Below are 25,089 nucleotides of genomic sequence, written 5' to 3' on the forward strand. Positions count from 1 at the left end.
GAGTTAGAAAAAATTTCATTGCATCGACCCGGAATCGAATCCGGGCCGCCCGCGTGGCAGGCCAGCCTAATACCACTGAACCACCGATGCGATATATCGTTCACAGAACGTATTTCTTTCCGTTGCCATTTTGTCATTAATGCTTTGAATGTCATTCCAACAAAAGGAATCGAAATTACACTCTCATTATTTACTTATTTTTGATGTATTCTTCATTAATGAGTTTGACAAAATTTCATTGCATCGACCGGGAATCGAACCCGGGCCGCCTGCGTGGCAGGCGAGCATTCTACCACTGAACCACCGATGCGATATATCGTTCACAGAACATAATTCTTTCCTTTGCCATTTTTTCATTAATGCTTTGAATGTCATTCCAACAAAAGGAATCCAACTTACACTCTCATTATTTACTAATTTTTGATGTATTCTTCATTAATGAGTTTGACAAAATTTCATTGCATCGACCGGGAATCGAACCCGGGCCGCCACAGTGGCAGGCGAGCATTCTACCACTGAACCACCGATGCGATATATCGTTCACAGAACATAATTCTTTCCTTTGCCATTTTGTCATTAATGCTTTGAATGTCATTCCAACAAAAGGAATCGAAATTACACTCTAATTATTTACTTCGTTTTTATGTATTCTTCATTAATGAGTTTGACAAAATTTCATTGCATCGACCGGGAATCGAACCCGGGCCGCCACAGTGGCAGGCGAGCATTCTACCACTGAACCACCGATGCGATATATCGTTCACAGAACATAATTCTAACCTTTGCCATTTTGTTATTAATGCTTTGAATGTCATTCCAACAAAAGGAATCCAACTTACACTCTCATTATTTACTAATTTTTGATGTATTCTTCATTAATGAGTTTGACAAATTTTCATTGCATCGACCGGGAATCCAACCCGGGCCGCCACAGTGGCAGGCGAGCATTCTACCACTGAACCACCGATGCGATATATCGTTCACAGAACATAATTCTTTCCTTTGCCATTTTGTCATTAATGCTTTGAATGTCATTCCAACAAAAGGAATCGAAATTACACTCTCATTATTTACTTCGTTTTTTATGTATTCTTCATTAATGAGTTTTACAAAATTTCTTTGCATCGACCGGGAATCGAACCCGGGCCGCCCGCGTGGCAGGCGAGCATTCTACCACTGAACCACCGATGCGATATATCGTTCACAGAACATAATACTTTCCTTTGCCATTTTGTCATTAATGCTTTGAATGTCATTCCAACAAAAGGAATCCAAATTACACTCTCATTATTTACTTATATTTTTATGTATTCTTCATAATTGAGTTTGACAAAATTTCATTGCATCGACCGGGAATCGACCCCGGGCCGCCCGCGTGGCAGGCGTGCATTCTACCACTGAACCACCGATGCGATATATCGTTCACAGAACATAATTCTTTCCTTTGCCATTTTTTCATTAATGCTTTGAATGTCATTCCAACAAAAGGAATCGAAATTACACTCTCATTATTTACTTATTTTTGATGTATTGTTAATTAAAGAGTTTGACAAAGTTTCATTGCATCGACCGGGAATCGAACCCGGGCCGCCCGCGTGGGAGGCGAGCATTCTACCACTGAACCACCGATGCGATATATCGTTCACAGAACATAATTCTTTCCTTTGCCATTTTGTAATTAATGCTTTGAATGTCATTCCAACAAAAGGAATCGAAATTACACTCTCATTATTTACTTCGTTTTTTATGTATTCTTCATTAATGAGTTTTGCAAAATTTCATTGCATCGACCGGGAATCGAACCCGGGCCGCCCGCATGGCAGGCGAGCATTCTCCCACTGAACCACCGATGCGATATATCGTTCACAGAACATAATTCTTTCCTTTGCCATTTTGTCATTAATGCTTTGAATGTCATTCCAACAAAAGGAATCGAAATTACACTCTCATTATTTAATTATTTTTGATGTATTGTTAATTAAAGAGTTTGACAAATTTTCATTGCATCGACCGGGAATCGAACCCGGGCCGCCCGCGTGGGAGGCGAGCATTCTACCACTGAACCACCGATGCGATATATCGTTCACAGAACATAATTCTTTCCTTTGCCATTTTGTCATTAATGCTTTAAATGTCATTCCAACAAAAGGAATCGAAATTACACTCTCATTATTTACTTATTTTAGATGTGTTCTTCATTGATGAGTTTGAAAAAATTTCATTGCATCGACCGGGAATCGCACCCGGGCCGCCCGCGTGGCAGGTTAGCATTCTACCACTGAACCACCGATGCGATATATCGTTCACAGAACATAATTCTTTCCTTTGCCCTTTTGTCATTAATGCTTTGAATGTCATTCCAACAAAAGGAATCGGAATTACACTCTCATTATTTACGTATTTTAGATGTGTTCTTCATTAATGAGTTTGACAAAATTTCATTGCATCGACCGGGAATCGAACCCGGGCTGCCACAGTGGCAGACGAGCATTCTACCACTGTACAACCGATGCGATATATCGTTCACAGAACATAATTCTTTCCTTTGCCATTTTGTCATTAATGCTTTGAATGTCATTCCAACAAACGGAATCGAAATTACACTCTCATTATTTACTTAATCTTTATGTATTCTTCGTTAATGAGTTTGACATAATTTCATTGTATCGACCGGAAATCGAAACCGGGCCGCCCGCGTGGCAGGCGAGCATTCTACCACTGAACCACCGATGCGATATATCGTTCACAGAACATAATTCTTTCCTTTGCCATTTTGTCATTAATGCTTTGAATGTCATTCCAACAAAAGGAATCGAAATTACACTCTCATTATTTACTTAATTTTTTTGTATTCTTCATTAATGAGTTTGAAAAATTTCATTGCATCGACCGGGAATCGAACCAAGGCTGCCACAGTGGCAGGCGAGCATTCTACAACTGAACCACCGATGCGATATATCGTTCACAGAACATATTTATTTCCTTTGCCATTTTGTCATTAATGCTTTGAATGTCATTCCAACAAAAGGAATCGAAATTACACTCTCATTATTTACTTCTTTTTGATGTATTCTTCATTAATGAGTTTGACAAAATTTCATTGCATCGACCGGGAATCGAACCCGTGCCGCCCGCGTGTCAGCCGAGCATTCTACCACTGAACCACCGATGCGATATATCGTTCACAGAACATAATTCTTTCCTTTGCCATTTTGTCATTAATGCTTTGAATGTCATTCCAGCAAAAGGAATCGAAATTACACTCTCATTATTTACTTCTTTTTGATGTATTCTTCATTAATGAGTTTGACAAAATTTCATTGCATCGACCGGGAATCGAACCCGGGCCGCCCGCGTGGCAGGCGAGCATTCTACCACTGAACCACCGATGCGATATATCGTTTACAGAACATAATTCTTTCCTTTGCCATTTTGTCATGAATGCTTTGAATGTCATTCCAACAAAAGGAATCGAAATTACACTCTCATTATTTACTTCTTTTTGATGTATACTTCATTAATACGTTTGACAAAATTTCATTGCATCGACCGGGAATCGAACCCGGGCCGCCCGCGTGGCAGGCGAGCATTCTACCACTGAACCACCGATGCGATATATCGTTCACAGAACATAATTCTTTCCTTTGCCATTTTGTCATGAATGCTTTGAATGTCATTCCAACAAAAGGAATCGAAATTACACTCTCATTATTTACTTCTATTTGATGTATTCTTCATGAATGAGTTTGACAAAATTTCATTGCATCGACCGGGAATCGAACCCGTGCAGCCCGCGTGTCAGCCGAGCATTCTACCACTGAACCACCGATGCGATATATCGTTCACAGAACATAATTCTTTCCTTTGCCATTCTGTCATTAATGCTTTGAATGTCATTCCAGCAAAAGGAATCGAAATTACACTCTCATTATTTACTTATTTTTGATATATTCTTCATTAATGAGTTTGACAAAATTTCATTGCATCGACCGGGAATCGAACCCGTGCCGCCCGCGTGTCAGCCGAGCATTCTACCACTGAACCACCGATGCGATATATCGTTCACAGAACATAATTCTTTCCTTTGCCATTTTGTCATTAATGCTTTGAATGTCATTCCAGCAAAAGGAATCGAAATTACACTCTCATTATTTACTTATTTTTGATGTATTCTTCATTAATGAGTTTGACAAAATTTCATTGCATCGACCGGGAATCGAACCCGGGCCGCCCGCGTTGCAGGCGAGCATTCTACCACTGAACCACCGATGCGATATATCGTTCACAGAACATAATTCTTTCCTTTGCCATTTTGTCATGAATGCTTTGAATGTCATTCCAATAAAAGGAATCGAAATTACACTCTCATTATTTACTTCTTTTTGATGTATTCTTCATTAATGAGTTTGACAAAATTTCATTGCATCGACCGGGAATCGAACCCGGGCCGCCCGCGTGGCAGGCGAGCATTCTACCACTGAACCACCGATGCGATATATCGTTCACAGAACATAATTCTTTCCTTTGCCATTTTGTCATGAATGCTTTGAATGTCATTCCAACAAAAGGAATCGAAATTACACTCTCATTATTTACTTCTTTTTGATGTATTCTTCATTAATGAGTTTGACAAAATTTCATTGCATCGACCGGGAATCGAACCCGTGCCGCCCGCGTGGCAGGCGAGCATTCTACCACTGAACCACCGATGCGATATATCGTTCACAGAACATAATTCTTTCCTTTGCCATTTTGTCATGAATGCTTTGAATGTCATTCCAACAAAAGGAATCGAAATTACACTCTCATTATTTACTTCTTTTTGATGTATTCTTCATTAATGAGTTTGACAAAATTTCATTGCATCGACCGGGAATCGAACCCGGGCCGCCCGCGTGGCAGGCGAGCATTCTACCACTGAACCACCGATGCGATATATCGTTCACAGAACATAATTCTTTCCTTTGTCATTTTGTCATTAATGCTTTGAATGTCATTCCAACAAAAGGAATCGAAATAACACTCTCATTATTTACTTCTTTTTGATGTATTCTTCATTAATGAGTTTGACAAAATTTAATTGCATCGACCGGGAATCGAACCCGTGCACCCCGCGTGTCAGCCGAGCATTCTACCACTGAACCACCGATGCGATATATCGTTCACAGAACATAATTCTTTCCTTTGCCATTTTGTCATTAATGCTTTGAATGTCATTCCAGCAAAAGGAATCGAAATTACACTCTCATTATTTACTTCTTTTTGATGTATTCTTCATTAATGAGTTTGACAAAATTTCATTGCATCGACCGGGAATCGAACACGTGCCGCCCGCGTGGCAGGCGAGCATTCTACCACTGAACCACCGATGCGATATATCGTTCACAGAACATAATTCTTTCCTTTGCCATTTTGTCATTAATGCTTTGAATGTCATTCCAATAAAAGGAATCGAAATTACACTCTCATTATTTACTTCTTTTTATGTATTCTTCATTAATGAGTTTGACAAAATTTCATTGCATCGACCGGGAATCGAACCCGGGCCGCCCGCGTGTCAGCCGAGCATTCTACCACTGAACCACCGATGCGATATATCGGTCACAGAACATAATTCTTTCCTTTGCCATTTTGTCATTAATGCTTTGAATGTCATTCCAACAAAAGGAATCGAAATTACACTCTCATTATTTAATTATTTTTGATGTATTCTTGATTAATGAGTTTGACAAAATTTCATTGCATCGACCCCGAATCGAACCCGGGCCCCCGTGTTGCAGCCGAGCATTCTACCACTGAACCACCGATGAGATATATCGTTCACAGAACATAATTCTTTCCTTTGCCATTTTGTCATTAATGCTTTGAATGTCATTCCAACAAAAGGAATCGAAATTACACTCTCATTATTTAATCATTTTTGAAGTATTCTTCATTAATGAGTTTGACAAAATTTCATTGCATCGACCCGGAATCGAACCCGGACCGCCCGCCTGGCAGGCGAGCATTCTACCACTGATCCACCGATGCGATATATCGTTCACAGAACATAATTCTTTCCTTTGCCATTTTGTCATTAATGCTTTGAATGTCATTCCAACAAAAGGAATCGAAATTACAATCTCATTATATAATGATTTTTGATGTATTCTTGATTAATGAGTTTGACAAAGTTTCATTGCATCGACCCGGAATCGAACCCGAGCCCATCGTGTAGCAGCCGAGCATTCTACCACTGAACCACCAATGCGATATATCGTTCACAGAACATAATTCTTTCCTTTGCCATTTTGTCATTAATACTTTGAATGTCATTCCAACAAAAGGAATCGAAATTACACTCTCATTATTTACTTATTTTTGATGTATGCTTCATTAATGAGTTTGACAAAATTTCATTGCATCGACCGGGAATCGAACCCGGGCCGCCCGCGTGGCAGGCGAGCATTCTACCACTGAACCACCGATGCGATATATTGTTCACAGAACATACTTCTTTCCTTTGCCATTTTGTCATTAATGCTTTGAATGTCATTCCAACAAAAGGAATCGAAATTACACTCTCAATATTTAATTATTTTTGATGTATTCTTCATTAATGAGTTTGACAAAATTTCATTGCATCGACCGGGAATCGAACCCGGGCCCCCCGCGTTGCAGCCGAGCATTCTACCACTGAACCACCGATGCGATATATCGATCACAGAACATAATTCTTTCCTTTGCCATTTTGTCATTAATGCTTTGAATGTCATTCCAACAAAAGGAATCGAAATTACACTCTCATTATTTACTTCGTTTTTGATGTATTCTTCATTAATGAGTTTGACAAAATTTCATTGCATCGACCGGGAATCGAACCCGGGCCGCCCGCGTGGCAGGCGAGCATCCTAACACTGAACCACCGATGCGATATATCGTTCACGGAACATAATTCTTTCCTTTGCCATTTTGTCATTAATGCTTTGAATGTCATTCCAACAAAAGGAATCGAAATTACACTCTCATTATTTAATTATTTTTGATGTATTCTTGATTAATGAGTTTGACAACATTTCATTGCATCGACCCCGAATCGAACCCGGGCCCCGTGTTGCAGCCGAGCATTCTACCACTGAACCGCCGATGCGATATATCGTTCACAGAACATAATTCTTTCCTTTGCCATTTTGTCATTAATGCTTTGAATGTCTTTCCAACAAAAGGAATCGAAATTACACTCTCATTATTTACTTATTTTTGATGTATTCTTCATTAATGAGTTTGACAAAATTTCATTGCATCGACCGGGAATCGAACCCGGGCCGCCCGTGTGGCAGGCGAGCAGTCTACCACTGAACGACCGATGCAATATATCGTTAACAGAACATGATTCTTTCCTTTGGCATTTTGTCATTAATACTTTGAATGTCATTCCAACAAAAGGAATCGAAAGTACACTCTCATTATTTACTTATTTCTGATGTATTCTTCATTAATGAGTTTGACAAAATTTCATTACATCGACCAGGAATCGAACCCGGGCCGCCCGTGTGGAAGGCGAGCATTCTACCACTGAACCACCGATGCGATATATCGTCCACAGAACATAATTCTTTCCTTTGCCATTTTGTCATTAATGCTTTGAATGTCATTCCAACAAAAGGAATCGAAATTACACTCTCATTATTTAATTATTTTTTCTGTATTCTTGATTAATGAGTTTGACAAAATTTCATTGCATCGACCCGGAATCGATCCCGGGCCCCCCGTGTTGCAGCCGAGCATTCTACCACTGAAATACCGATGCGATATATCGTTCAGTGAACATAATTCTTTCCTTTGCCATTTTGTCATTAATGCTTTGAATGTCATTCCAACAAAAGGAATCGAAATTACACTCTCATTATTTACTTCGTTGTTTATGTATTCTTCATTAATGAGTTTGACAAAATTTCATTGCATTGGATCGTTTATTGATCCCGGGCCTCCCGCGTTGCAGGCGAGCATTCTACCACTGAACCACCGATGCGATATATCGTTCACAGAACATAATTATTTCCTTTGCCATTTTGTCATTAATGCTTTGAATGTCATTCCAACAAAAGGAATCGAAATTACACTCTCATTATTTACGTATTTTTGATGTATTCTTCATTAATGAGTTTGACAAAATTTCATTGCATCGACCGGGAATCGAACCCGGGCCGCCCGCGTGGCAGGCGAGCATTCTACCACTGAACCACCGATGCAATATATCGTTAACAGAACGTAATTCTTTCCTTTTCCATTTTGTCATTAATGCTTTAATGTCATTCCAACAAAAGGAATCGAAATTACACTCTCATTATTTACTTATTTTTTATGTATTCTTCATTAATGAGTTTGACAAAATTTCATTGCATCGACCGGGAATCGAACCCGGGCCGCCCGCGTGGCAGGCGAGACTTCAACCACTGAACCACCGATGCGATATATCGTTCACAGAACATAATTCTTTCCTTTGCCATTTTGTCATTAATGCTTTGAATGTCATTCCAACAAAAGGAAACGAAATTACACTCTCATTATTTACTTATTTTTGATGTATTCTTCATTAATGAGTTTGACACAATTTCATTGCATCGACCGGGAATCGAACCCGGGCCGCCCGCGTGGCAGGCGAGCATTCTACCACTGAACCACCGATGCGATATATCGTTCACAGAACATAATTCTTTCCTTTGCCATTTTGTCATTAATGCTTTGAATGTCATTCCAACAAAAGGAATCGAAATTACACTCTCATTATTTACTTCGTTTTCGATGTATTCTTCATTAATGAGTTTGACAAAATTTCATTGCATCGACCGGGAATCGAACCCGGGCCGCCCGCGTAGCAGGCGCGCATTCTACCACTGAACCACCGATGCGATATATCGTTCACAGAACATAATTCTTTCCTTTGCCATTTTGTCATTAATGCTTTGAACGTCATTCCAACAAAAGGAATCGAAATCACACTCTCATTATTTACTTATTTTTGATGTATTCTTCATTAATGAGTTTGACAAAATTTCATTGCATCGACCGGGAATCGAACCCGTGCTGCCCGCGTGGAAGGCGAGCATTCTACCACTGAACCACCGATGCGATATATCGTTCACAGAACATAATTCTTTCCTTTGCCATTTTGTCATTAATGCTTTGAATGTCATTCCAACAAAAGGAATCGAAATTACACTCTCATTATTTACTTCGTTTTTGATGTATTCTTCATTAATGAGTTTGACAAAATTTCATTGCATCGACCGGTAATCGAACCCGGGCCGCCCGCGTGGCAGGCGAGCATTCTACCACTGAACCACCGATTCTATATATGGTTCACAGAACATAATTCTTTCCTTTGCCATTTTGTAATTAATGCTTTGAATGTCATTCCAACAAAAGGAATCGAAATTACACTCTCATTATTTAATTATTTTTGATGTATTCTTGATTAATGAGTTTGACAAAATTTCATTGCATCGACCCCGAATCGAACCCGGGCCCCCGTGTTGCAGCCGAGCATTCTACCACTGAACCACCGATGAGATATATCGTTCACAGAACATAATTCTTTCCTTTGCCATTTTGTCATTAATGCTTTGAATGTCATTCCAACAAAAGGAATCGAAATTACACTCTCATTATTTAATCATTTTTGAAGTATTCTTCATTAATGAGTTTGACAAAATTTCATTGCATCGACCCGGAATCGAACCCGGACCGCCCGCCTGGCAGGCGAGCATTCTACCACTGAACCACCAATGCGATATATCGTTCACAGAACATAATTCTTTCCTTTGCCATTTTGTCATTAATACTTTGAATGTCATTCCAACAAAAGGAATCGAAATTACACTCTCATTATTTACTTATTTTTGATGTATGCTTCATTAATGAGTTTGACAAAATTTCATTGCATCGACCGGGAATCGAACCCGGGCCGCCCGCGTGGCAGGCGAGCATTCTACCACTGAACCACCGATGCGATATATTGTTCACAGAACATACTTCTTTCCTTTGCCATTTTGTCATTAATGCTTTGAATGTCATTCCAACAAAAGGAATCGAAATTACACTCTCAATATTTAATTATTTTTGATGTATTCTTCATTAATGAGTTTGACAAAATTTCATTGCATCGACCGGGAATCGAACCCGGGCCCCCCGCGTTGCAGCCGAGCATTCTACCACTGAACCACCGATGCGATATATCGATCACAGAACATAATTCTTTCCTTTGCCATTTTGTCATTAATGCTTTGAATGTCATTCCAACAGAAGGAATCGAAATTACACTCTCATTATTTACTTCGTTTTTGATGTATTCTTCATTAATGAGTTTGACAAAATTTCATTGCATCGACCGGGAATCGAACCCGGGCCGCCCGCGTGGCAGGCGAGCATCCTAACACTGAACCACCGATGCGATATATCGTTCACGGAACATAATTCTTTCCTTTGCCATTTTGTCATTAATGCTTTGAATGTCATTCCAACAAAAGGAATCGAAATTACACTCTCATTATTTAATTATTTTTTATGTATTCTTGATTAATGAGTTTGACACAATTTCATTGCATCGACCCCGAATCGAACCCGGGCCCCGTGTTGCAGCCGAGCATTCTACCACTGAACCGCCGATGCGATATATCGTTCACAGAACATAATTCTTTCCTTTGCCATTTTGTCATTAATGCTTTGAATGTCTTTCCAACAAAAGGAATCGAAATTACACTCTCATTATTTACTTATTTTTGATGTATTCTTCATTAATGAGTTTGACAAAATTTCATTGCATCGACCGGGAATCGTACCCGGGCCGCCCGTGTGGCAGGCGAGCAGTCTACCACTGAACCACCGATGCAATATATCGTTAACAGAACATGATTCTTTCCTTTGGCATTTTGTCATTAATGCTTTGAATGTCATTCCAACAAAAGGAATCGAAATTACACTCTCATTATTTACTTATTTCTGATGTATTCTTCATTAATGAGTTTGACAAAATTTGATTACATCGACCAGGAATCGAACCCGGGCCGCCCGTGTTGAAGGCGAGCATTCTACCACTGAACCACCGATGCGATATATCGTTCACAGAACATAATTCTTTCCTTTGCCATTTTGTCATTAATGCTTTGAATGTCATTCCAACAAAAGGAATCGAAATTACACTCTCATTATTTACTTATTTTTGATGTATTCTTCATTAATGGGTTTGACAAAATTTAATTGCATCGACCGGGAATCGAACCCGGGCCGCCCGCGTGGTAGGCGAGCATTCTACCACTGAACCACCGATGCGATATATCGTTCACAGAACATAATTCTTTCCTTTGCCATTTTGTCATTAATGCTTTGAATGTCATTCCAACAAAAGGAATCGAAATTACACTCTCATTATTTACTTATTTTTGATGTATTCTTCATTAATGAGTTTGACAAAATTTCATTGCATCGACCGGGAATCGAACCCGGGCCGCCCGCGTGGCAGGCAAGCATTCTACCACTGAATCACCGATGCGATATATCGTTCACAGAACATAATTCTTTCCTTTGCCATTTTGTCATTAATGCTTTGAATGTCATTCCAACAAAAGGAATCGAAATTACACTCTCATTATTTACTTATTTTTGATGTATTCTTCATTAATGAGTTTGACAAAATTTCATTGCATCGACCGGGAATCGAACCCGGGCCGCCCGCGTGGCAGGCAAGCATTCTACCACTGAACCACCGATGCGATATATCGTTCACAGAACATAATTCTTTCCTTTGCCATTTTGTCATTAATGCTTTGAATGTCATTCCAACAAAAGGAATCGAAATTACACTCTCATTATTTACTTATTTTTTATGTATTCTTCATTAATGAGTTTGACAAAATTACATTGCATCGACCGGGAATCGAACCCGGGCCGCCCGCGTGGCAGGCGAGCATTCTACCACTGAACCACCGATGCGATATATCCTTCACAGAACATAATTCTGTCCTTTGCCATTTTGTCATTAATGCTTTGAATGTCATTCCAACAAAAGGAATCGAAATTACACTCTCATTATTTACTTCGTCTTTTATGTATTCTTCATTATTGAGTTTGACAAAATTTCATTGCATCGACCAGGAATCGAACCCGGGCCGCCCGCGTGGCAGGCGAGCATTCTACCACTGAACCACCGATGCGATATATCGTTCACAGAACATAATTCTTTCCTTTGCCATTTTGTCATTAATGCTTTGAATGTCATTCCAACAAAAGGAATCGAAATTACACTCTCATTATTTACTTATTTTTGATGTATTCTTCATTAATGAGTTTGACAAAATTTTATTGCATCGACCGGGAATCGAACCCGGGCCGCCACAGTGGCAGGCGAGCATTCTACCACTGAACCACCGATGCGATATATCAGTCACAGAACATAATTCTTTCCTTTGCCATTTTGTCATTAATGCTTTGAATGTCATTCCAACAAAAGGAATCGGAATTACACTCTCATTATTTACTTACTTTTTGAAGTATTCTTCATTATTGAGTTTGAGAAAATTTCATATCATCGATCGGGAATCATACCCGGGCCGCTACCGCGGCAGGCGAGCATTCTACCACTGAACCACCGATGCGATATATCGTTCACAGAACATAATTCTTTCCTTTGCCATTTTGTCATTAATGCTTTGAATGTCATTCCAACAAAAGGAATCGAAATTACACTCTCATTATTTACTTCGATTTTTATGTATTCTTCATTAATGAGTTTGACAAAATTTCATTGCATCGACCGGGAATCGAACTCGGGCCGCCCGCGTGGCAGGCGAGCATTCTACCACTGAACCACCGATGCGGTATATCGTTCACAGAACATAATTCTTTCCTTTGCCATTTTGTCATTAATGCTTTGAATGTCATTCCAACAAAAGGAATCGAAATTACACTCTCATTATATACGTCGTTTTTTATGTATTCTTCATTAATGAGTTTGACAACATTTCATTGCATCGACCGGGAATCGAACTCGGGCCGCCCGCGTGGCAGGCAAGCATTCTACCACTGTACCACCGAGTCGATATATCGTTCGCAGAACATAATTCTTTCCTTTGCCATTTTGTAATTAATGCTTTGAATGTCATTCCAACAAAAGGAATCGAATTTACATGCTCATTATTTACTTATGTTTGATGTATTCTTCATTAATGAGTTTGAAAAAATTTCATTGCATCGACCCGGAATCGAACCCGGGCCACCGTGTGGCAGCCGAGCATTCTACCACTGAACCACCGATGCGATATATCGTTCACAGAACATAATTCTTTCCTTTGCCATTTTGTCATTAATGCTTTGAATGTCATTCCAACAAAAGGAATCGAAATTACATGCTCATTATTTACTTCGTTTTTTGTGTATTCTTATTTAATGAGTTTGACAAAATTTCATTGCATCGACCGGGAATCGAACCTTGGCCGCCCGTGTGGCAGCCGAGCATTCTACAACTGAACCACCAATGCGACATATCTCTCGCAGAACACAATTCTTTCCTTTGCCATTTTGTCATTAATGCTTTGAATGTCATTTCAACAAAAGGAATCGAAATTACACGCTCATTATTTACTTCGTTTTTGATGTATTCTTCATTAATGAGTTTGACAAAATTTCATTCCTTCGACCGGGAATCGAACCCGGCCCGCCTGCATTGTCGGCGAGCATTCTACCACTGAATCACCGATGCGATATATCGTTCAAAGAACATAATTCTTTCCTTTGCCATTTTGTCATTAATGCTTTGAATGTCATTCCAGCAAAAGGAATCGAAATTACACTCTCATTATTTACTTCGTTTTTTATGTATTCTTCATTAATGAGTTAGAAAAAATTTCATTGCATCGACCCGGAATCGAATCCGGGCCGCCCGCGTGGCAGGCCAGCCTTCTACCACTGAACCACCGATGCGATATATCGTTCACAGAACATATTTCTTTCCGTTGCCATTTTGTCATTAATGCTTTGAATGTCATTCCAACAAAAGGAATCGAAATTACACTCTCATTATTTACTTATTTTTGATGTATTCTTCATTAATGAGTTTGACAAAATTTCATTGCATCGACCGGGAATCGAACCCGGGCCGCCTGCGTGGCAGGCGAGCATTCTACCACTGAACCACCGATGCGATATATCGTTCACAGAACATAATTCTTTCCTTTGCCATTTTTTCATTAATGCTTTGAATGTCATTCCAACAAAAGGAATCCAACTTACACTCTCATTATTTACTAATTTTTGATGTATTCTTCATTAATGAGTTTGACAAAATTTCATTGCATCGACCGGGAATCGAACCCGGGCCGCCACAGTGGAAGGCGAGCATTCTACCACTGAACCACCGATGCGATATATCGTTCACAGAACATAATTCTTTCCTTTGCCATTTTGTCATTAATGCTTTGAATGTCATTCCAACAAAAGGAATCGAAATTACACTCTAATTATTTACTTCGTTTTTATGTATTCTTCATTAATGAGTTTGACAAAATTTCATTGCATCGACCGGGAATCGAACCCGGGCCGCCACAGTGGCAGGCGAGCATTCTACCACTGAACCACCGATGCGATATATCGTTCACAGAACATAATTCTTTCCTTTGCCATTTTGTCATTAATGCTTTGAATGTCATTCCAACAAAAGGAATCGAAATTACACTCTCATTATTTACTTACTTTTTGATGTATTCTTCATTAATGAGTTTTACAAAATTTCTTTGCATCGACCGGGAGACGAACCCGGGCCGCCCGCGTGGCAGGCGAGCATTCTACCACTGAACCACCGATGCGATATATCGTTCACAGAACATAATACTTTCCTTTGCCATTTTGTCATTAATGCTTTGAATGTCATTCCAACAAAAGGAATCCAAATTACACTCTCATTATTTACTTATATTTTTATGTATTCTTCATAATTGAGTTTGACAAAATTTCATTGCATCGACCGGGAATCGACCCCGGGCCGCCCGCGTGGCAGGCGTGCATTCTACCACTGAACCACCGATGCGATATATCGTTCACAGAACATAATTCTTTCCTTTGCCATTTTTTCATTAATGCTTTGAATGTCATTCCAACAAAAGGAATCGAAATTACACTCTCATTATTTACTTATTTTTGATGTATTGTTAATTAAAGAGTTTGACAAAGTTTCATTGCCTCGACCGGGAATCGAACCCGGGCCGCCCGCGTGGGAGGCGAGCATTCTACCACTGAACCACCGATGCGATATATCGTTCACAGAACATAATTCTTTCCTTTGCCATTTTGTAATTAATGCTTTGAATGTCATTCCAACAAAAGGAATCGAAATTACACTCTCATTATTTACTTCGTTTTTTATGTATTCTTCATTAATGAGTTTTACAAAATTTCATTGCATCGACCGGGAATCGAACCCGGGCCGCCCGCGTGGCAGGCGAGCATTCTCCCACTGAACCACCGATGCGATATATCGTTCACAGAACATAATTCTTTCCTTTGCCATTTTGTCATTAATGCTTTGAATGTCATTCCAACAAAAGGAATCGAAATTACACTCTCATTATTTAATTATTTTTGATGTATTGTTAATTAAAGAGTTTGACAAAGTTTCATTGCATCGACCGGGAATCGAACCCGGGCCGCCCGCGTGGGAGGCGAGCATTCTACCACTGAACCACCGATGCGATATATCGTTCACAGAATATAATTCTTTCCTTTGCCATTTTGTCATTAATGCTTTGAATGTCATTCCAACAAAAGGAATCGAAATTACACTCTCATTATTTACTTATTTTAGATGTGTTCTTCATTGATGAGTTTGCAAAAATTTCATTGCATCGACCGGGAATCGCACCCGGGCCGCCCGCGTGGCAGGTTAGCATTCTACCACTGAACCACCGATGCGATATATCGTTCACAGAACATAATTCTTTCCTTTGCCCTTTTGTCATTAATGCTTTGAATGTCATTCCAACAAAAGGAATCCGAATTACACTCTCATTATTTACGTATTTTGATGTGTTCTTCATTAATGAGTTTGACAAAATTTCATTGCATCGACCGGGAATCGAACCCGGGCTGCCACAGTGGCAGACGAGCATTCTACCACTGTACAACCGATGCGATATATCGTTCACAGAACATAATTCTTTCCTTTGCCATTTTGTCATTAATGCTTTGAATGTCATTCCAACAAACGGAATCGAAATTACACTCTCATTATTTACTTAATCTTTATGTATTCTTCGTTAATGAGTTTGACATAATTTCATTGTATTGACCGGAAATCGAAACCGGGCCGCCCGCGTGGCAGGCGAGCATTCTACCACTGAACCACCGATGCGATATATCGTTCACAGAACATAATTCTTTCCTTTGCCATTTTGTCATTAATGCTTTGAATGTCATTCCAACAAAAGGAATCGAAATTACACTCTCATTATTTACTTAATTTTTTTGTATTCTTCATTAATGAGTTTGAAAAATTTCATTGCATCGACCGGGAATCGAACCAAGGCTGCCACAGTGGCAGGCGAGCATTCTACCACTGAACCACCGATGCGATATATCGTTCACAGAACATAATTCTTTCCTTTGCCATTTTGTCATTAATGCTTTGAATGTCATTCCAACAAAAGGAATCGAAATTACACTCTCATTATTTACTTCTTTTTGATGTATTCTTCATTAATGAGTTTGACAAAATTTCATTGCATCGACCGGGAATCGAACCCGTGCCGCCCGCGTGTCAGCCGAGCATTCTACCACTGAACCACCGATGCGATATATCGTTCACAGAACATAATTCTTTCCTTTGCCATTTTGTCATTAATGCTTTGAATGTCATTCCAGCAAAAGGAATCGAAATTACACTCTCATTATTTACTTCTTTTTGATGTATTCTTCATTAATGAGTTTGACAAAATTTCATTGCATCGACCGGGAATCGAACCCGGGCCGCCCGCGTGGCAGGCGAGCATTCTACCACTGAACCACCGATGCGATATATCGTTCACAGAACATAATTCTTTCCTTTGCCATTTTGTCATGAATGCTTTGAATGTCATTCCAACAAAAGGAATCGAAATTACACTCTCATTATTTACTTCTTTTTGATGTATTCTTCATTAATACGTTTGACAAAATTTCATTGCATCGACCGGGAATCGAACCCGGGCCGCCCGCGTGGCAGGCGAGCATTCTACCACTGAACCACCGATGCGATATATCGTTCACAGAACATAATTCTTTCCTTTGCCATTTTGTCATGAATGCTTTGAATGTCATTCCAACAAAAGGAATCGAAATTACACTCTCATTATTTACTTCTATTTGATGTATTCTTCATGAATGAGTTTGACAAAATTTCATTGCATCGACCGGGAATCGAACCCGTGCCGCCCGCGTGTCAGCCGAGCATTCTACCACTGAACCACCGATGCGATATATCGTTCACAGAACATAATTCTTTCCTTTGCCATTCTGTCATTAATGCTTTGAATGTCATTCCAGCAAAAGGAATCGAAATTACACTCTCATTATTTACTTATTTTTGATGTATTCTTCATTAATGAGTTTGACAAAATTTCATTGCATCGACCGGGAATCGAACCCGTGCCGCCCGCGTGTCAGCCGAGCATTCTACCACTGAACCACCGATGCGATATATCGTTCACAGAACATAATTCTTTCCTTTGCCATTTTGTCATTAATGCTTTGAATGTCATTCCAGCAAAAGGAATCGAAATTACACTCTCATTATTTACTTCTTTTTGATGTATTCTTCATTAATGAGTTTGACAAAATTTCATTGCATCGACCGGGAATCGAACCCGGGCCGCCCGCGTGGCAGGCGAGCATTCTACCACTGAACCACCGATGCGATATATCGTTCACAGAACATAATTCTTTCCTTTGCCATTTTGTCATGAATGCTTTGAATGTCATTCCAATAAAAGGAATCGAAATTACACTCTCATTATTTACTTCTTTTTGATGTATTCTTCATTAATGAGTTTGAAAAATTTCATTGCATCGACCGGGAATCGAACCCGGGCCGCCCGCGTGGCAGGCGAGCATTCTACCACTGAACCACCGATGCGATATATCGTTCACAGAACATAATTCTTTCCTTTGCCATTTTGTCATTAATGCTTTGAATGTCATTCCAACAAAAGGAATCGAAATTACACTCTCATTATTTACTTCTTTTTGATGTATTCTTCATTAATGAGTTTGACAAAATTTCATTGCATCGACCGGGAATCGATCCCGTGCCGCCCGCGTGTCAGCCGAGCATTCTACCACTGAACCACCGATGCGATATATCGTTCACAGAACATAATTCTTTCCTTTGCCATTTTGTCATTAATGCTTTGAATGTCATTCCAACAAAAGGAATCGAAATTACACTCTCATTATTTACTTATTTTAGATGTGTTCTTCATTGATGAGTTTGAAAAAATTTCATTGCATCGACCGGGAATCGCACCCGGGCCGCCCGCGTCGCAGGTTAGCATTCTACCACTGAACCACCGATGCGATATATCGTTCACAGAACATAATTCTTTCCTTTGCCCTTTTGTCATTAATGCTTTGAATGTCATTCCAACAAAAGGAATCCGAATTACACTCTCATTATTTACGTATTTTAGATGTGTTCTTCATTAATGAGTTTGACAAAATTTCATTGCATCGACCGGGAATCGAACCCGGGCTGCCACAGTGGCAGACGAGCATTCTACCACTGTACAACCGATGCGATATATCGTTCACAGAACATAATTCTTTCCTTTGCCATTTTGTCATTAATGCTTTGAATGTCATTCCAACAAACGGAATCGAAATTACACTCTCATTATTTACTTAATCTTTATGTATTCTTCGTTAATGAGTTTGACATAATTTCATTGTATCGACCGGAAATCGAAACCGGGCCGCCCGCGTGGCAGGCGAGCATTCTACCACTGAACCACCGATGCGATATATCGTTCACAGAACATAATTCTTTCCTTTGCCATTTTGTCATTAATGCTTTGAATGTCATTCCAACAAAAGGAATCGAAATTACACTCTCATTATTTACTTAATTTTTTTGTATTCTTCATTAATGAGTTTGAAAAATTTCATTGCATCGACCGGGAATCGAACCAAGGCTGCCACAGTGGCAGGCGAGCATTCTACCACTGAACCACCGATGCGATATATCGTTCACAGAACATAATTCTTTCCTTTGCCATTTTGTCATTAATGCTTTGAATGTCATTCCAACAAAAGGAATCGAAATTACACTCTCATTATTTACTTCTTTTTGATGTATTCTTCATTAATGAGTTTGACAAAATTTCATTGCATCGACCGGGAATCGAACCCGTGCCGCCCGCGTGTCAGCCGAGCATTCTACCACTGAACCACCGATGCGATATATCGTTCACAGAACATAATTCTTTCCTTTGCCATTTTGTCATTAATGCTTTGAATGTCATTCCAGCAAAAGGAATCGAAATTACACTCTCATTATTTACTTCTTTTTGATGTATTCTTCATTAATGAGTTTGACAAAATTTCATTGCATCGACCGGGAATCGAACCCGGGCCGCCCGCGTGGCAGGCGAGCATTCTACCACTGAACCACCGATGCGATATATCGTTCACAGAACATAATTCTTTCCTTTGCCATTTTGTCATGAATGCTTTGAATGTCATTCCAACAAAAGGAATCGAAATTACACTCTCATTATTTACTTCTTTTTGATGTATTCTTCATTAATACGTTTGACAAAATTTCATTGCATCGACCGGGAATCGAACCCATGCCGCCCGCGTGGCAGGCGAGCATTCTACCACTGAACCACCGATGCGATATATCGTTCACAGAACATAATTCTTTCCTTTGCCATTTTGTCATGAATGCTTTGAATGTCATTCCAACAAAAGGAATCGAAATTACACTCTCATTATTTACTTCTATTTGATGTATTCTTCATGAATGAGTTTGACAAAATTTCATTGCATCGACCGGGAATCGAACCCGTGCCGCCCGCGTGTCAGTCGAGCATTCTACCACTGAACCACCGATGCGATATATCGTTCACAGAACATAATTCTTTCCTTTGCCATTCTGTCATTAATGCTTTGAATGTCATTCCAGCAAAAGGAATCGAAATTACACTCTCATTATTTACTTCTTTTTGATGTATTCTTCATTAATGAGTTTGACAAAATTTCATTGCATCGACCGGGAATCGAACCCGTGCCGCCCGCGTGTCAGCCGAGCATTCTACCACTGAACCACCGATGCGATATATCGTTCGCAGAACATAATTCTTTCCTTTGCCATTTTGTCATTAATGCTTTGAATGTCATTCCAGCAAAAGGAATCGAAATTACACTCTCATTATTTACTTCTTTTTGATGTATTCTTCATTAATGAGTTTGACAAAATTTCATTGCATCGACCGGGAATCGAACCCGGGCCGCCCGCGTGGCAGGCGAGCATTCTACCACTGAACCACCGATGCGATATATCGTTCACAGAACATAATTCTTTCCTTTGCCATTTTGTCATGAATGCTTTGAATGTCATTCCAATAAAAGGAATCGAAATTACACTCTCATTATTTACTTCTTTTTGATGTATTCTTCATTAATGAGTTTGACAAAATTTCATTGCATCGACCGGGAATCGAACCCGGGCCGCCCGCGTGGCAGGCGAGCATTCTACCACTGAACCACCGATGCGATATATCGTTCACAGAACATAATTCTTTCCTTTGCCATTTTGTCATTAATGCTTTGAATGTCATTCCAACAAAAGGAATCGAAATTACACTCTCATTATTTACTTCTTTTTGATGTATTCTTCATTAATGAGTTTGACAAAATTTCATTGCATCGACCGGGAATCGATCCCGTGCCGCCCGCGTGTCAGCCGAGCATTCTACCACTGAACCACCGATGCGATATATCGTTCACAGAACATAATTCTTTCCTTTGCCATTTTGTCATTAATGCTTTGAATGTCATTCAAGCAAAAGGAATCGAAATTACACTCTCATTATTTACTTCTTTTTGATGTATTCTTCATTAATGAGTTTGACAAAATTTCATTGCATCGACCGGGAATCGAACCCGTGCCGCCCGCGTGGCAGGCGAGCATTCTACCACTGAACCACCGATGCGATATATCGTTCACAGAACATAATTCTTTCCTTTGCCATTTTGTCATGAATGCTTTGAATGTCATTCCAACAAAAGGAATCGAAATTACACTCTCATTATTTACTTCTTTTTGATGTATTCTTCATTAATGAGTTTGACAAAATTTCATTGCATCGACCGGGAATCGAACCCGGGCCGCCCGCGTGGCAGGCGAGCATTCTACCACTGAACCACCGATTCGATATATCGTTCACAGAACATAATTCTTTCCTTTGTCATTTTGTCATTAATGCTTTGAATGTCATTCCAACAAAAGGAATCGAAATTACACTCTCATTATTTACTTCTTTTTGATGTATTCTTCATTAATGAGTTTGACAAAATTTAATTGCATCGACCGGGAATCGAACCCGTGCACCCCGCGTGTCAGCCGAGCATTCTACCACTGAACCACCGATGCGATATATCGTTCACAGAACATAATTCTTTCCTTTGCCATTTTGTCATTAATGCTTTGAATGTCATTCCAGCAAAAGGAATCGAAATTACACTCTCATTATTTACTTCTTTTTGATGTATTCTTCATTAATGAGTTTGACAAAATTTCATTGCATCGACCGGGAATCGAACACGTGCCGCCCGCGTGGCAGGCGAGCATTCTACCACTGAACCACCGATGCGATATATCGTTCACAGAACATAATTCTGTCCTTTGCCATTTTGTCATTAATGCTTTGAATGTCATTCCAACAAAAGGAATCGAAATTACACTCTCATTATTTACTTCGTCTTTTATGTATTCTTCATTATTGAGTTTGACAAAATTTCATTGCATCGACCAGGAATCGAACCCGGGCCGCCCGCGTGGCAGGCGAGCATTCTACCACTGAACCACCGATGCGATATATCGTTCACAGAACATAATTCTTTCCTTTGCCATTTTGTAATTAATGCTTTGAATGTCATTCCAACAAAAGGAATCGAATTTACACTCTCATTATTTACTTATGTTTGATGTATTCTTCATTAATGAGTTTGAAAAAATTTCATTGCATCGACCCGGAATCGAACCCGGGCCACCGTGTGGCAGCCGAGCATTCTACCACTGAACCACCGATGCGATATATCGTTCACAGAACATAATTCTTTCCTTTGCCATTTTGTCATTAATGCTTTGAATGTCATTCCAACAAAAGGAATCGAAATTACATGCTCATTATTTACTTCGTTTTTTGTGTATTCTTATTTAATGAGTTTGACAAAATTTCATTGCATCGACCGGGAATCGAACCTTGGCCGCCCGTGTGGCAGCCGAGCATTCTACAACTGAACCACCAATGCGACATATCTCTCGCAGAACACAATTCTTTCCTTTGCCATTTTGTCATTAATGCTTTGAATGTCATTCCAACAAAAGGAATCGAAATTACACGCTCATTATTTACTTCGTTTTTGATGTATTCTTCATTAATGAGTTTGACAAAATTTCATTCCTTCGACCGGGAATCGAACCCGGCCCGCCTGCATTGTCGGCGAGCATTCTACCACTGAATCACCGATGCGATATATCGTTCAAAGAACATAATTCTTTCCTTTGCCATTTTGTCATTAATGCTTTGAATGTCATTCCAGCAAAAGGAATCGAAATTACACTCTCATTATTTACTTCGTTTTTTATGTATTCTTCATTAATGAGTTAGAAAAAATTTCATTGCATCGACCCGGAATCGAATCCGGGCCGCCCGCGTGGCAGGCCAGCCTTCTACCACTGAACCACCGATGCGATATATCGTTCACAGAACATATTTCTTTCCGTTGCCATTTTGTCATTAATGCTTTGAATGTCATTCCAACAAAAGGAATCGAAATTACACTCTCATTATTTACTTATTTTTGATGTATTCTTCATTAATGAGTTTGACAAAATTTCATTGCATCGACCGGGAATCGAACCCGGGCCGCCTGCGTGGCAGGCGAGCATTCTACCACTGAACCACCGATGCGATATATCGTTCACAGAACATAATTCTTTCCTTTGCCATTTTTTCATTAATGCTTTGAATGTCATTCCAACAAAAGGAATCCAACTTACACTCTCATTATTTACTAATTTTTGATGTATTCTTCATTAATGAGTTTGACAAAATTTCATTGCATCGACCGGGAATCGAACCCGGGCCGCCACAGTGGCAGGCGAGCATTCTACCACTGAACCACCGATGCGATATATCGTTCACAGAACATAATTCTTTCCTTTGCCATTTTGTCATTAATGCTTTGAATGTCATTCCAACAAAAGGAATCGAAATTACACTCTAATTATTTACTTCGTTTTTATGTATTCTTCATTAATGAGTTTGACAAAATTTCATTGCATCGACCGGGAATCGAACCCGGGCCGCCACAGTGGCAGGCGAGCATTCTACCACTGAACCACCGATGCGATATATCGTTCACAGAACATAATTCTAACCTTTGCCATTTTGTTATTAATGCTTTGAATGTCATTCCAACAAAAGTAATCCAACTTACACTCTCATTATTTACTAATTTTTGATGTATTCTTCATTAATGAGTTTGAGAAAATTTCATTGCATCGACCGGGAATCGAACCCGGGCCGCCACAGTGGCAGGCGAGCATTCTACCACTGAACCACCGATGCGATATATCGTTCACAGAACATAATTCTTTCCTTTGCCATTTTGTCATTAATGCTTTGAATGTCATTCCAACAAAAGGAATCGAAATTACACTCTCATTATTTACTTCGTTTTTTATGTATTCTTCATTAATGAGTTTTACAAAATTTCTTTGCATCGACCGGGAATCGAACCCGGGCCGCCCGCGTGGCAGGCGAGCATTCTACCACTGAACCACCGATGCGATATATCGTTCACAGAACATAATACTTTCCTTTGCCATTTTGTCATTAATGCTTTGAATGTCATTCCAACAAAAGGAATCCAAATTACACTCTCATTATTTACTTATATTTTTATGTATTCTTCATAATTGAGTTTGACAAAATTTCATTGCATCGACCGGGAATCGACCCCGGGCCGCCCGCGTGGCAGGCGTGCATTCTACCACTGAACCACCGATGCGATATATCGTTCACAGAACATAATTCTTTCCTTTGCCATTTTGTCATTAATGCTTTGAATGTCATTCCAACAAAAGGAATCGAAATTACACTCTCATTATTTACTTATTTTTGATGTATTGTTAATTAAAGAGTTTGACAAAGTTTCATTGCATCGACCGGGAATCGAACCCGGGCTGCCCGCGTGGGAGGCGAGCATTCTACCACTGAACCACCGATGCGATATATCGTTCACAGAACATAATTCTTTCCTTTGCCATTTTGTCATTAATGCTTTGAATGTCATTCCAACAAAAGGAATCGAAATTACACTCTCATTATTTACTTCGTTTTTTATGTATTCTTCATTAATGAGTTTTACAAAATTTCATTGCATCGACCGGGAATCGAACCCGGGCCGCCCGCGTGGCAGGCGAGCATTCTCCCACTGAACCACCGATGCGATATATCGTTCACAGAACATAATTCTTTCCTTTGCCATTTTGTCATTAATGCTTTGAATGTCATTCCAACAAAAGGAATCGAAATTACACTCTCATTATTTAATTATTTTTGATGTATTGTTAATTAAAGAGTTTGACAAAGTTTCATTGCATCGACCGGGAATCGAACCCGGGCCGCCCGCGTGGGAGGCGAGCATTCTACCACTGAACCACCGATGCGATATATCGTTCACAGAACATAATTCTTTCCTTTGCCATTTTGTCATTAATGCTTTAAATGTCATTCCAACAAAAGGAATCGAAATTACACTCTCATTATTTACTTATTTTAGATGTGTTCTTCATTG

At 39.6% G+C, this 25,089-nt stretch overlaps 58 non-coding genes across 58 annotated transcripts; all 58 read right to left on the reverse strand.

The window, feature by feature from the left end:
- Window positions 1–239: 239 nt before the first annotated feature.
- Trnag-gcc (transfer RNA glycine (anticodon GCC)) lies at window positions 240–310 on the reverse strand. Its single transcript has one exon. It is a non-coding gene; the product is annotated as a tRNA-Gly (tRNA).
- An 810-nt stretch (window positions 311–1,120) lies between these two features.
- On the reverse strand, window positions 1,121–1,191 carry Trnag-gcc (transfer RNA glycine (anticodon GCC)). The gene has a single exon. It is a non-coding gene; the product is annotated as a tRNA-Gly (tRNA).
- A 370-nt stretch (window positions 1,192–1,561) lies between these two features.
- Window positions 1,562–1,632, reverse strand: Trnag-ccc (transfer RNA glycine (anticodon CCC)). The gene has a single exon. It is a non-coding gene; the product is annotated as a tRNA-Gly (tRNA).
- Window positions 1,633–1,782: 150 nt separating this feature from the next.
- Trnag-gcc (transfer RNA glycine (anticodon GCC)) lies at window positions 1,783–1,853 on the reverse strand. Its single transcript has one exon. It is a non-coding gene; the product is annotated as a tRNA-Gly (tRNA).
- A 149-nt stretch (window positions 1,854–2,002) lies between these two features.
- Window positions 2,003–2,073, reverse strand: Trnag-ccc (transfer RNA glycine (anticodon CCC)). The gene has a single exon. It is a non-coding gene; the product is annotated as a tRNA-Gly (tRNA).
- Window positions 2,074–3,101: 1,028 nt separating this feature from the next.
- On the reverse strand, window positions 3,102–3,172 carry Trnav-gac (transfer RNA valine (anticodon GAC)). Its single transcript has one exon. It is a non-coding gene; the product is annotated as a tRNA-Val (tRNA).
- A 149-nt stretch (window positions 3,173–3,321) lies between these two features.
- Trnag-gcc (transfer RNA glycine (anticodon GCC)) lies at window positions 3,322–3,392 on the reverse strand. Its single transcript has one exon. It is a non-coding gene; the product is annotated as a tRNA-Gly (tRNA).
- Window positions 3,393–3,541: 149 nt separating this feature from the next.
- On the reverse strand, window positions 3,542–3,612 carry Trnag-gcc (transfer RNA glycine (anticodon GCC)). The gene has a single exon. It is a non-coding gene; the product is annotated as a tRNA-Gly (tRNA).
- Window positions 3,613–3,761: 149 nt separating this feature from the next.
- On the reverse strand, window positions 3,762–3,832 carry Trnav-gac (transfer RNA valine (anticodon GAC)). The gene has a single exon. It is a non-coding gene; the product is annotated as a tRNA-Val (tRNA).
- Window positions 3,833–3,981: 149 nt separating this feature from the next.
- Trnav-gac (transfer RNA valine (anticodon GAC)) lies at window positions 3,982–4,052 on the reverse strand. Its single transcript has one exon. It is a non-coding gene; the product is annotated as a tRNA-Val (tRNA).
- Window positions 4,053–4,201: 149 nt separating this feature from the next.
- Trnac-gca (transfer RNA cysteine (anticodon GCA)) lies at window positions 4,202–4,272 on the reverse strand. Its single transcript has one exon. It is a non-coding gene; the product is annotated as a tRNA-Cys (tRNA).
- Window positions 4,273–4,421: 149 nt separating this feature from the next.
- Trnag-gcc (transfer RNA glycine (anticodon GCC)) lies at window positions 4,422–4,492 on the reverse strand. Its single transcript has one exon. It is a non-coding gene; the product is annotated as a tRNA-Gly (tRNA).
- A 149-nt stretch (window positions 4,493–4,641) lies between these two features.
- On the reverse strand, window positions 4,642–4,712 carry Trnag-gcc (transfer RNA glycine (anticodon GCC)). Its single transcript has one exon. It is a non-coding gene; the product is annotated as a tRNA-Gly (tRNA).
- A 149-nt stretch (window positions 4,713–4,861) lies between these two features.
- Trnag-gcc (transfer RNA glycine (anticodon GCC)) lies at window positions 4,862–4,932 on the reverse strand. Its single transcript has one exon. It is a non-coding gene; the product is annotated as a tRNA-Gly (tRNA).
- A 149-nt stretch (window positions 4,933–5,081) lies between these two features.
- Trnav-gac (transfer RNA valine (anticodon GAC)) lies at window positions 5,082–5,152 on the reverse strand. Its single transcript has one exon. It is a non-coding gene; the product is annotated as a tRNA-Val (tRNA).
- A 368-nt stretch (window positions 5,153–5,520) lies between these two features.
- Trnav-gac (transfer RNA valine (anticodon GAC)) lies at window positions 5,521–5,591 on the reverse strand. Its single transcript has one exon. It is a non-coding gene; the product is annotated as a tRNA-Val (tRNA).
- An 808-nt stretch (window positions 5,592–6,399) lies between these two features.
- Window positions 6,400–6,470, reverse strand: Trnag-gcc (transfer RNA glycine (anticodon GCC)). Its single transcript has one exon. It is a non-coding gene; the product is annotated as a tRNA-Gly (tRNA).
- Window positions 6,471–6,619: 149 nt separating this feature from the next.
- On the reverse strand, window positions 6,620–6,690 carry Trnac-gca (transfer RNA cysteine (anticodon GCA)). Its single transcript has one exon. It is a non-coding gene; the product is annotated as a tRNA-Cys (tRNA).
- An 808-nt stretch (window positions 6,691–7,498) lies between these two features.
- On the reverse strand, window positions 7,499–7,569 carry Trnag-ucc (transfer RNA glycine (anticodon UCC)). Its single transcript has one exon. It is a non-coding gene; the product is annotated as a tRNA-Gly (tRNA).
- Window positions 7,570–8,160: 591 nt separating this feature from the next.
- Trnag-gcc (transfer RNA glycine (anticodon GCC)) lies at window positions 8,161–8,231 on the reverse strand. The gene has a single exon. It is a non-coding gene; the product is annotated as a tRNA-Gly (tRNA).
- A 368-nt stretch (window positions 8,232–8,599) lies between these two features.
- On the reverse strand, window positions 8,600–8,670 carry Trnag-gcc (transfer RNA glycine (anticodon GCC)). The gene has a single exon. It is a non-coding gene; the product is annotated as a tRNA-Gly (tRNA).
- Window positions 8,671–8,820: 150 nt separating this feature from the next.
- Trnas-gcu (transfer RNA serine (anticodon GCU)) lies at window positions 8,821–8,891 on the reverse strand. Its single transcript has one exon. It is a non-coding gene; the product is annotated as a tRNA-Ser (tRNA).
- A 149-nt stretch (window positions 8,892–9,040) lies between these two features.
- Window positions 9,041–9,111, reverse strand: Trnag-ucc (transfer RNA glycine (anticodon UCC)). The gene has a single exon. It is a non-coding gene; the product is annotated as a tRNA-Gly (tRNA).
- Window positions 9,112–9,920: 809 nt separating this feature from the next.
- Trnag-gcc (transfer RNA glycine (anticodon GCC)) lies at window positions 9,921–9,991 on the reverse strand. The gene has a single exon. It is a non-coding gene; the product is annotated as a tRNA-Gly (tRNA).
- Window positions 9,992–10,140: 149 nt separating this feature from the next.
- Window positions 10,141–10,211, reverse strand: Trnac-gca (transfer RNA cysteine (anticodon GCA)). Its single transcript has one exon. It is a non-coding gene; the product is annotated as a tRNA-Cys (tRNA).
- Window positions 10,212–11,239: 1,028 nt separating this feature from the next.
- On the reverse strand, window positions 11,240–11,310 carry Trnag-acc (transfer RNA glycine (anticodon ACC)). Its single transcript has one exon. It is a non-coding gene; the product is annotated as a tRNA-Gly (tRNA).
- A 149-nt stretch (window positions 11,311–11,459) lies between these two features.
- On the reverse strand, window positions 11,460–11,530 carry Trnag-gcc (transfer RNA glycine (anticodon GCC)). The gene has a single exon. It is a non-coding gene; the product is annotated as a tRNA-Gly (tRNA).
- A 149-nt stretch (window positions 11,531–11,679) lies between these two features.
- Trnag-gcc (transfer RNA glycine (anticodon GCC)) lies at window positions 11,680–11,750 on the reverse strand. Its single transcript has one exon. It is a non-coding gene; the product is annotated as a tRNA-Gly (tRNA).
- Window positions 11,751–11,899: 149 nt separating this feature from the next.
- Trnag-gcc (transfer RNA glycine (anticodon GCC)) lies at window positions 11,900–11,970 on the reverse strand. The gene has a single exon. It is a non-coding gene; the product is annotated as a tRNA-Gly (tRNA).
- A 150-nt stretch (window positions 11,971–12,120) lies between these two features.
- Window positions 12,121–12,191, reverse strand: Trnag-gcc (transfer RNA glycine (anticodon GCC)). Its single transcript has one exon. It is a non-coding gene; the product is annotated as a tRNA-Gly (tRNA).
- A 591-nt stretch (window positions 12,192–12,782) lies between these two features.
- On the reverse strand, window positions 12,783–12,853 carry Trnag-gcc (transfer RNA glycine (anticodon GCC)). Its single transcript has one exon. It is a non-coding gene; the product is annotated as a tRNA-Gly (tRNA).
- A 1,252-nt stretch (window positions 12,854–14,105) lies between these two features.
- Trnag-gcc (transfer RNA glycine (anticodon GCC)) lies at window positions 14,106–14,176 on the reverse strand. The gene has a single exon. It is a non-coding gene; the product is annotated as a tRNA-Gly (tRNA).
- A 149-nt stretch (window positions 14,177–14,325) lies between these two features.
- Window positions 14,326–14,396, reverse strand: Trnag-ucc (transfer RNA glycine (anticodon UCC)). Its single transcript has one exon. It is a non-coding gene; the product is annotated as a tRNA-Gly (tRNA).
- An 811-nt stretch (window positions 14,397–15,207) lies between these two features.
- Window positions 15,208–15,278, reverse strand: Trnag-ccc (transfer RNA glycine (anticodon CCC)). The gene has a single exon. It is a non-coding gene; the product is annotated as a tRNA-Gly (tRNA).
- A 150-nt stretch (window positions 15,279–15,428) lies between these two features.
- Window positions 15,429–15,499, reverse strand: Trnag-gcc (transfer RNA glycine (anticodon GCC)). Its single transcript has one exon. It is a non-coding gene; the product is annotated as a tRNA-Gly (tRNA).
- Window positions 15,500–15,648: 149 nt separating this feature from the next.
- Trnag-ccc (transfer RNA glycine (anticodon CCC)) lies at window positions 15,649–15,719 on the reverse strand. The gene has a single exon. It is a non-coding gene; the product is annotated as a tRNA-Gly (tRNA).
- Window positions 15,720–16,746: 1,027 nt separating this feature from the next.
- Window positions 16,747–16,817, reverse strand: Trnav-gac (transfer RNA valine (anticodon GAC)). The gene has a single exon. It is a non-coding gene; the product is annotated as a tRNA-Val (tRNA).
- A 149-nt stretch (window positions 16,818–16,966) lies between these two features.
- Window positions 16,967–17,037, reverse strand: Trnag-gcc (transfer RNA glycine (anticodon GCC)). The gene has a single exon. It is a non-coding gene; the product is annotated as a tRNA-Gly (tRNA).
- Window positions 17,038–17,186: 149 nt separating this feature from the next.
- Window positions 17,187–17,257, reverse strand: Trnag-gcc (transfer RNA glycine (anticodon GCC)). Its single transcript has one exon. It is a non-coding gene; the product is annotated as a tRNA-Gly (tRNA).
- Window positions 17,258–17,406: 149 nt separating this feature from the next.
- Trnav-gac (transfer RNA valine (anticodon GAC)) lies at window positions 17,407–17,477 on the reverse strand. Its single transcript has one exon. It is a non-coding gene; the product is annotated as a tRNA-Val (tRNA).
- A 149-nt stretch (window positions 17,478–17,626) lies between these two features.
- On the reverse strand, window positions 17,627–17,697 carry Trnav-gac (transfer RNA valine (anticodon GAC)). The gene has a single exon. It is a non-coding gene; the product is annotated as a tRNA-Val (tRNA).
- A 149-nt stretch (window positions 17,698–17,846) lies between these two features.
- On the reverse strand, window positions 17,847–17,917 carry Trnag-gcc (transfer RNA glycine (anticodon GCC)). The gene has a single exon. It is a non-coding gene; the product is annotated as a tRNA-Gly (tRNA).
- Window positions 17,918–18,065: 148 nt separating this feature from the next.
- Trnag-gcc (transfer RNA glycine (anticodon GCC)) lies at window positions 18,066–18,136 on the reverse strand. Its single transcript has one exon. It is a non-coding gene; the product is annotated as a tRNA-Gly (tRNA).
- A 1,248-nt stretch (window positions 18,137–19,384) lies between these two features.
- Window positions 19,385–19,455, reverse strand: Trnav-gac (transfer RNA valine (anticodon GAC)). Its single transcript has one exon. It is a non-coding gene; the product is annotated as a tRNA-Val (tRNA).
- A 149-nt stretch (window positions 19,456–19,604) lies between these two features.
- Trnag-gcc (transfer RNA glycine (anticodon GCC)) lies at window positions 19,605–19,675 on the reverse strand. The gene has a single exon. It is a non-coding gene; the product is annotated as a tRNA-Gly (tRNA).
- Window positions 19,676–20,044: 369 nt separating this feature from the next.
- Trnav-gac (transfer RNA valine (anticodon GAC)) lies at window positions 20,045–20,115 on the reverse strand. Its single transcript has one exon. It is a non-coding gene; the product is annotated as a tRNA-Val (tRNA).
- Window positions 20,116–20,264: 149 nt separating this feature from the next.
- On the reverse strand, window positions 20,265–20,335 carry Trnav-gac (transfer RNA valine (anticodon GAC)). The gene has a single exon. It is a non-coding gene; the product is annotated as a tRNA-Val (tRNA).
- A 149-nt stretch (window positions 20,336–20,484) lies between these two features.
- Window positions 20,485–20,555, reverse strand: Trnag-gcc (transfer RNA glycine (anticodon GCC)). The gene has a single exon. It is a non-coding gene; the product is annotated as a tRNA-Gly (tRNA).
- Window positions 20,556–20,704: 149 nt separating this feature from the next.
- On the reverse strand, window positions 20,705–20,775 carry Trnag-gcc (transfer RNA glycine (anticodon GCC)). Its single transcript has one exon. It is a non-coding gene; the product is annotated as a tRNA-Gly (tRNA).
- A 369-nt stretch (window positions 20,776–21,144) lies between these two features.
- Trnag-gcc (transfer RNA glycine (anticodon GCC)) lies at window positions 21,145–21,215 on the reverse strand. Its single transcript has one exon. It is a non-coding gene; the product is annotated as a tRNA-Gly (tRNA).
- A 149-nt stretch (window positions 21,216–21,364) lies between these two features.
- Window positions 21,365–21,435, reverse strand: Trnag-gcc (transfer RNA glycine (anticodon GCC)). Its single transcript has one exon. It is a non-coding gene; the product is annotated as a tRNA-Gly (tRNA).
- A 149-nt stretch (window positions 21,436–21,584) lies between these two features.
- Window positions 21,585–21,655, reverse strand: Trnav-gac (transfer RNA valine (anticodon GAC)). The gene has a single exon. It is a non-coding gene; the product is annotated as a tRNA-Val (tRNA).
- Window positions 21,656–22,025: 370 nt separating this feature from the next.
- On the reverse strand, window positions 22,026–22,096 carry Trnag-gcc (transfer RNA glycine (anticodon GCC)). The gene has a single exon. It is a non-coding gene; the product is annotated as a tRNA-Gly (tRNA).
- Window positions 22,097–23,127: 1,031 nt separating this feature from the next.
- Trnag-gcc (transfer RNA glycine (anticodon GCC)) lies at window positions 23,128–23,198 on the reverse strand. Its single transcript has one exon. It is a non-coding gene; the product is annotated as a tRNA-Gly (tRNA).
- Window positions 23,199–24,008: 810 nt separating this feature from the next.
- Window positions 24,009–24,079, reverse strand: Trnag-gcc (transfer RNA glycine (anticodon GCC)). The gene has a single exon. It is a non-coding gene; the product is annotated as a tRNA-Gly (tRNA).
- A 370-nt stretch (window positions 24,080–24,449) lies between these two features.
- On the reverse strand, window positions 24,450–24,520 carry Trnag-ccc (transfer RNA glycine (anticodon CCC)). Its single transcript has one exon. It is a non-coding gene; the product is annotated as a tRNA-Gly (tRNA).
- A 150-nt stretch (window positions 24,521–24,670) lies between these two features.
- Window positions 24,671–24,741, reverse strand: Trnag-gcc (transfer RNA glycine (anticodon GCC)). The gene has a single exon. It is a non-coding gene; the product is annotated as a tRNA-Gly (tRNA).
- A 149-nt stretch (window positions 24,742–24,890) lies between these two features.
- Trnag-ccc (transfer RNA glycine (anticodon CCC)) lies at window positions 24,891–24,961 on the reverse strand. Its single transcript has one exon. It is a non-coding gene; the product is annotated as a tRNA-Gly (tRNA).
- Between the last annotated feature and the right edge of the window lie 128 nt (window positions 24,962–25,089).

This window comes from Euprymna scolopes, chromosome 7, assembly GCF_053919585.1.
Source record: "Euprymna scolopes isolate OS-2025 chromosome 7, ASM5391958v1, whole genome shotgun sequence".
In the NCBI taxonomy this organism is placed as follows: domain Eukaryota; kingdom Metazoa; phylum Mollusca; class Cephalopoda; order Sepiida; family Sepiolidae; genus Euprymna; species Euprymna scolopes.